Source organism: Coregonus clupeaformis, chromosome 31, assembly GCF_020615455.1.
Source record: "Coregonus clupeaformis isolate EN_2021a chromosome 31, ASM2061545v1, whole genome shotgun sequence".
NCBI classification, from domain to species: Eukaryota; Metazoa; Chordata; class Actinopteri; order Salmoniformes; family Salmonidae; genus Coregonus; species Coregonus clupeaformis.
Genome location: NC_059222.1, coordinates 7,486,459 through 7,494,403, shown reverse-complemented (window position 1 = coordinate 7,494,403; position 7,945 = coordinate 7,486,459). Strand labels below are relative to the sequence as shown.

At 41.9% G+C, this 7,945-nt stretch overlaps 1 pseudogene; it reads left to right on the top strand.

Annotated features, from left to right (window-relative positions):
- Positions 1–6,608: 6,608 nt before the first annotated feature.
- On the top strand, positions 6,609–7,659 carry LOC121548076 (annotated as a pseudogene).
- Positions 7,660–7,945: the final 286 nt, after the last annotated feature.

Genomic DNA, 7,945 nt, shown 5'->3' with positions numbered 1-7,945 from the left:
AGAATAATAGTAGAGAGAATGATGTATTTAAGCTTTTATTTCTTTCATCACATTCCCAGTGGGTCAGAAGTTTACATACACTCAATTAATATTTGGTAGCATTGCCTTTAAATTGTTTAACTTGGGTCAAACGTTTTGGGTAGCCTTCCACAAGCTTCCCACAATAAGTTGGGTGAATTTTGGCCCATTCTTCCTGACAGAGCTGATGTAACTGAGTCAGGTTTGTAGGCCTCCTTGATCGCACACGCTTTTTCAGTTCTGCCCACAAATGTTCTATAGGATTGAGGTCATGGCTTTGTGATGGCCACTCCAATACCTTGACTTTGTTGTCCTTAAGCCATTTTGCCAAAACTTTGGAAGTATGCTTGGGGTCATTGTCCATTTGAAAGGCCCGTTTGTGACCAAGCTTTAACTTCCCGACTGATGTCTTGAGATGTTGCTTCAATATATCCACATCATTTTCCTTCCTCATGATGCCATCTATTTTGTGAAGTGCACCAGTCCCTCCTGCAGCAAAGCACCCCCACAGCATGATGCTGCCACCCCCGTGCTTCACGGTTGGGATGGTGTTATTCTGCTTGCAAGCTGCACACTTTTTCCTTCAAACGTAACGATGGTCATTATGGCCAAACAGTTCTATTTTTGTTTCATCAGACCAGAGGACATTTCTCCAAAAAGTACGATCTTTGTCCCCATGTGCAGTTGCAAACAGTAGTCTGGCTTTTTAATGGCAGTTTTGGAGCAGTGGCTTCTTCCTTGCTGAGCTGCCTTTCAGGTTATCAAATCAAATCAAAATGTATTTGTCACATACACGTGTTTAGCAGATGTTATTGCAGAGAGGCCACAGTCCTTGGTAGTGGGCCTCGTCGGTGGCACTGTGTTATCCTCAAAGCGGGCGAAGAAGGTGTTTAGCTTGTCTGGAAGCGAGACGTCGGTGTCGGCGACGTGGCTGGTTTTCCTTTGTAGTCCGTGATTGTCTGTAGACCCTGCCACATAGCTCGTGTTCGGAGCCGTTGAATTGCGACTCCACTTTGTCTCTATACTGATGTTTTTCCAGTTTAATTGCCTTGTGGAGTGAGTAGCTACACTGTTTGTATTCTGCCATATTCCCAGTCACCTTGCCATGGTTAAATGCGGTGGTTCGCGCTTTCAGCTTTGCGCGAATGCTGCCATCTATCCACGGTTTCTGGTTAGGGTAGGTTTTAATAGTCACAGTTGGCACAACATCACCTATACACTCAGTCACGGTTTCAGTGTATTCGTCTAAATTATTTTCGCAAGCTACAAGGAACATATCCCAGTCCGTGTGATCAAAACAAGTGTGGATTCCGATTAGTCAGACCAGCGTTGAATAGTCCTTAGCACGGGTACTTCCTGTTTAAGTTTCTGCCTATAGGAAGGGAGTTTAAAAATGGAGTCGTGGTCAGATTTGCCGAAAGGAGGGCGGGGGAGGGCCTTATAACCATCCTGGAAGTTCGAATAGCAATGGTCGAGGATTTTAGCAGCGCGAGTACAACAGTCGATATGTTGATAGAACTTCGGAAGCCTAGTCCTCAAATTTGCTTTGTTAAAATCCCCCGCTACAATAAATGCAGCCTCAGGATATGTGGTTTCCAGTTTGCATAAAGTCCAGTGATGTTTTTTGAGGGCCGTCGTGGTGTCGGCTTGAGGGGGGAATATACGGCCGTGACTATAACTGAAATATAACCGATAATACGGTCGGCATTTGATTGTGAGGTATTCTTGGTCGGGTGAACAGAAGGACTTGAGTTCCTGTATTTTACTACAATTACACCATGTCGTTAATCATGAAACACACACCTCCACCCTTCGCTTCCCGGAGAGATAATTTTTTCCTGTCTGCTTGATGAACTGAGAACCCATCTGGCTGGACAAATTTCAACAGAATATCCCCAGAGAGCCATGTTTCCGTGAAACAAAGTATGTTACAGGCCTTGATGTCTCTCTGTCGATATAGGACTCATTTTACTGTGGATATAGATACTTCTGTACCTGTTTCCTCCAGCATCTTCACAAGGTCCTTTGCTGTATCAAATTTTATTTGTCACATACTCGTGTTTAGCAGATGTTATTGTGGGTGTAGCGAAATGCTTGTGCTTCTAGCTCCGACAGTGCAATAATATCTAACAGGTAATATCTAACAATTCACAACATATACCCAATACAGTAAGGAATGGAATTTAAGAATATATACATATAATGGCAAGCAATGACAGAGGGCATGGAATAAGATACAGTAGAATATTATAGAATACAGTATATACAGTATCTCACAAAAAGTGAGTACACCCTCACATTTTTGTAAATATTTGAGTATATCTTTTCATGTGACAACACTGAAGAAATGACACTTTGCTACAATGTAAAGTAGTGAGTGTACAGCTTGTATAACAGTGTACATTTGCTGTCCCCTCAAAATAACACAACACACAGCCATTAATGTCTAAACCGCTGGCTACAAAAGTGAGTACACCCCTAAATGAAAAATGTCAAAATTGGGGCCAAAGTGTCAATATTTTGTGTGGCCACCATCATTTTCCAGCACTGCCTTAACCCTCTTGGGCATGGAGTTCACCAGAGCTTCACAGGTTGCCACTGGAGTCCTCTTCCACTCCATGACGACATCACGGAGCTGGTGGATGTTAGAAACCTTGCACTCCTCCACCTTCCGTTTGAGGATGCCTCCCTTGATAAAAATAATAATTAAATAATAGCCAATCAGTGTTGAGCTAAACTGAGTGAGCTCAGCTGTGAGTGGTCCTGGCGCACCAAAAAAAAGTGTCAAGGGAAGCAAGTTTGGATTTGGCTTCACACCAATCACATCACCAGAATCCAAAAGTCATTGAGAGAATAATGTTGAAATGTTGCATCTAGTTGTGTTGTTATCCTCTGGTGGCTAGCTAGCTAGCTAAAATCTTCCCATTCCTAAATTAGCCATGGATGGAGATAGGGATTTGGACTTGTGGTTTTCCTTAATTCTCTGTACTGGTCAATGATTATAACAGCAATTCTGATCCAATCATAAATGCATACATTGTGCCCCCTGGCCTGAGAGGATGGAAGTTCAACATGTAGCTAAATGTAGTAGGCCTGGCGCATCATTGGCCATGAAAGGAAGTTAGGCAAGCGAGCAAGCATTTTAGCCAGGTAGCCTAGGACAACAAAAAATAAAAGCGTGTACTGTATGACAGAGTAGGATGGTATTGTTGGCGGTTTTCTACAAGTAGGGTGAGTCAACATGTTTGTTTCTACTTGCAAGCACGCACACACACACACACACACACACACACACACACAGACATCAGTACCATGAACAGCCACATCATATTTAGTTTACGTTGATTGGACTAAATTGTTTTGGGTATCTTTTAGTTGTCACTGTATTAGACTAATTATAGGTGATTAGATGATGTTGAAGTTGAAATGATGCTGGATTAGTGGAGGCAGCACCTGTTTTCTTTGGTTTTAAATTAATATTTTAGTAGTCCGAAAATCTCGGAACCATTCATTTGTTTGACCGTGCTGTAGATCATGTAACTGTTTGTTACATGCAATATGTTTTGTGGACTTCACCGGACAGATGTTGCTCTCCGGTTTTGTGATGAAACAAAGGTGTGGTTGAATATATTCTGCCACTGTGTCTTATTGTCTCTGCCTTAGGACTATATGTCACAGTGTCAAGGCATATGAACTAACAGGTTATAGAGAAAACAACGCAATTATCACAACACATAGGTTGTAATATGTTTTTTAATTTTTCTGGCTTGGCTTCCCCAGTGATTTTACCCACGCACCGCTATCGGCTTCCAACAATTGTAGGATAGGATATCGATTGCGTTGTTATATGCCTACCCACTGATCAAGTATAATCGTAAGAAAAGTGTGATCCTCTTTTTTTAACTTTACTCGTTAACTCCCACCGTACGGCTACTTGTAGACAAAATGAAAATTTGACCCACTTGTATTTAGTAGCATGTTAACTTGAATGGGCCAAGTCAGCTGCAACAGTCAGGTCAGGGAAGTTGAGCTAGCATTTTCAAATTGGGCATGTTAGCTAATGTAAAACACAACAACTTGGAAAGTAACTTTTTTCCCTTAAGTAATCATACAGTATTTTTACATTACAATAAAGTGAAGGGTTTAAAATATCCAAAACAACCAAAATCTCAATTTCCACAAAAACTGATTTTCGTTGCATTTAGTATTTTTCCCAATAATGAGTCGGCTCGACATCCGATGGGTTCTGGTAGGCCACCTCACATTTACTCTGCTCTATGTATTTCTGTCAAATGAAATTCTGTTCACCTTTAAAAATAAACTGATTCACTTGAAAACCAAACCTGCTGTTCATGCCTCTTTCTCAGTTATCTATCAGCAGTCACATTTTCACTCAGCATAGACAAAGATGCTTCTGTAAAATAAGATTTAGAAGAAGTGAGAGCTGAGATTAATCTAAAATAAATCTTACTGTGGCATCCCATTGTGTTGGTGCAGTCAAAGTCTAACCAGTTTTCCTGTGTGTGTGTGTGTGTGTGTTGTGTGTGTTGGGGGGTGCAAGTATGCTGTGAAGTTTCTAGTGAAGTGTCTTTCCTGTCAACATTGATATGGAGACATTTAAAGTCTCTGACAACTATCTCAGCTGTCATATTGAGCTGCAACTCCCGTAGCATTGTCTGTAGCTTCATCTTGGAAAAATCAGCTATACCGTCGGACAGTCCAGAAACCAGCTCAACTATCATTGGGTTTGTTGGGTTTACCACACAATTATTAGTCTTACTGGATACAGTGGATATTTGTAGTCCTCTAGAAGTATGAGGCTCATCAGTATCACTCAGTTTGGAGTTGTGGCTCTTTGGATCATCTGTGTTTCAAGTTGGACTAGTGAGAAATGCGTGATGACTGATGGTTTTACAATTCTGTGGAGGGGCGATGATTGTCACAATGGTAACCTTACGGTGAGCTGCATGGATGTGGACAATGTGACACTTCAGCTAGCCATGTTCCCCATTTCCATCCAGACCCTGTGTGTCAGGATGAGAAACAAATCCATTCTGCATCCCAACGATTTCTCCAGATTCAACAAACTGGTTGAGCTCCGCATCTCAGGTCAACCGGCAGAGATTCTTCCAGATGCTTTCAGAGGGCTTTTTGGACTTCAGACACTGAGTCTTACTTGCTCTTTAAACTTATCCATTCATTCAAATACATTCAAGGATTTACATAATCTTAAACAATTAATAATATCTTCATGTTCGTTCTCTGCAATAGCTCTGGATGCATTTGCTGGATTGAAACAATTGACCACTCTTATGATAATTCAGGAAAACAGTTACTTGTCAGATATAAAGAGCTTGTCAGGGGTTTTATGTAGAATAGTTAATAACACATCTTCACTGACTTCTCTGGTCCTGTCGGCTGACATTGCCACTCTGAGTAGCCCAAAGTGTATCGTGTCTAACGGCACTACTTATGAGAACCCGAGTTTCTATGGTCTTCAAGATATTGTCTTGATTTTCCCTCATCTAAAGACCATAGGTAAAGGTGTGTTTGAAGGTTTTATAAACATTTCAGTACTTAGTATGCCTCTAAATGATGTACTGCAGATGCAACTACTGCAGTCGGGTGTCAGAAAAGTGGAATCATTTGAATTCTGGCAGAAGGATATTGACTTAAAGTCGATGTGTGAAATTGTCTATCAACTCTCAACTTCTGATGTTTCATTATTTACGGATCATGTCAACTTCTCAATTTCTGCTATTCAAAATTGCATGACACTTCGACAAATGCGCCTTGAGAAACTCCATACTTCACAAGTATTTATTGATCTGAGCTTTATCCATGTCTTGAGGAATCTCCAGATGTTGTCTGTTTATGAATATTCCTTGAACAATACAAGATTTACATCCCTTTGCAAACTCAAACTAGTCCTATCTTGTGGTTAAAAATCATTTTATTTCATTTTAATAGTATTTTTAGCATACATCATGGACAGTTCTTTTGCATGAAAAACCTGGAAGAACTTGACTTGAAATATAATAAAATCTCCACCATTGAAAACTTTGCCTTTCTGGGATTGCAGAAGTTACGACTTTTAAACCTAGGTCATAACCAATTATCTGAAATCAAATCATTTAATTTCTTTGATCTGCGCTGCTTAAAGTACCTCAATCTGGAGGCAAATCCACTGGTGCACATTGAAGCATTATCTTTTGCTCACTTTAGTTTAATACAGAATGTGTCTCTGGGAGACCTGAACTTCCCTCCAGAATCCAAGATTGAGCTGAATCTGACATGTGTATTTGGCAGCATACCTCGGGGACTGACATACCTCTACATCAGCTCTGGCAGAAGGCCCATGACTCTTATTATTGGGGGCGATGGTGCCCCGAACCCAGGCTTGGGCCTGCATGTCCACGGCGAGACAGTGTCTTTTCAGGACTGTGAGAGGCCTTTCTTTAGGACTGTCATTGAGCTAACTGCGAGGACAGAGCGGATCCTGTGTGGGTCCATCTTTGCTGGGAGCTACTTCAAATTCCTTCAACGCTTCAAGCTAGAATCAAAGCTTTCAACTTTATTTGTGGATCTAACCAGTCTGAATACACTTGTGCACTTGAGGGATTTGCAACTTACAGGAGTAGACCTCAATCGGCAGACTGGTCTTGCGATCATGTTTCACAATTTGACCAGACTGGAGACTCTGATGCTCCTTGGCTGCAGGATCGACTACCTGGAAAAGGACATTAGCAAAGACTTACAGTCATTGAGAGAATTACGTTTGGTTATTAACAATGAGCTTACAATCATGGAAGAATTCCCTGAGCCCCTGAAAGGCCTAAAGTATCTGCTTATACAAGATCTACTTTTACGATGCAGTTGCAACAATGCTTGGTTTGATAACTGGGCGAAACGAAATCGACAAGTTCAGGTCATGTTTTGGCATTCTACATTGGGAATGAGGGGAATAAATTGCATAGATGAGCATGGCACTCAGAACTTCCTCAAATACTCCCAAATCCATTGTTCAATGGACGTAGGATTCATTTTGTTTGTTTCCAACACGCTGGGCCTCCTGCTCTTCATGCTGGTGGTGCTGCTACATCACCTGGCTGGCCAGTATCTGCTGGCTCTATTCTACATCGCTCGTGGCTGGTTGGAGGAGGCCGTGTTTCGGAACAACAAGGGACGCTACATGTACGACGCCTTTGTCTCTTACAGTGGGAAAGATGAGCACTGGGTGGTGGAGGAGCTTCTGCCCAACATGGAACAACGAGGTCCCCCTTTCCTGCGCCTGTGTCTGCACAGCAGAGACTTCCAGCTGGGGAAGGACATTGTGGACAACATCACAGACAGTCTCTACAGCAGCCGCCGGATTGTATGCTTGGTCAGCCGCCACTACCTCCGCAGCAACTGGTGCTCTTTGGAGATGAAGCTGGCCACTGACCGGCTGCGGCTGGAGCAAAGGGACATCCTCATCCTGGTCTTCTTGGAGGACATCCCTCCTCACCATCTGTCTGCCCACCACAGGCTGGCCAGACTGGTGAAGACCAGGACCTACCTGGACTGGCCAAAAGAGCCAGAACAATACCAAGCTTTTGGGACCGACTTTGGGTTACGCTGGCGCCAAAACATGGCCCGTGACATGATTACATTTAAAAACTAAAGTACAACTTTTATGAATGGAATGTAACTTAGCTAGGGAAATATATAATGCATCTCCTGTACAAAAAAGCCCAAAAGAGCTAAACATGAGTGTCAAACTCATATATATTTTTTTCAAATGTTTTAATCTTTGCTCAAATCATTATTCTGTATGTCGTTATCCTATGTTAATGTCTGCTTCAAATTACTCTTAACTAAATACTTTGAGATGAGTTTCCAGTGGTAATTTTTTTGTTTCGTTGGTAACACTTTGAACCTGCCGTTT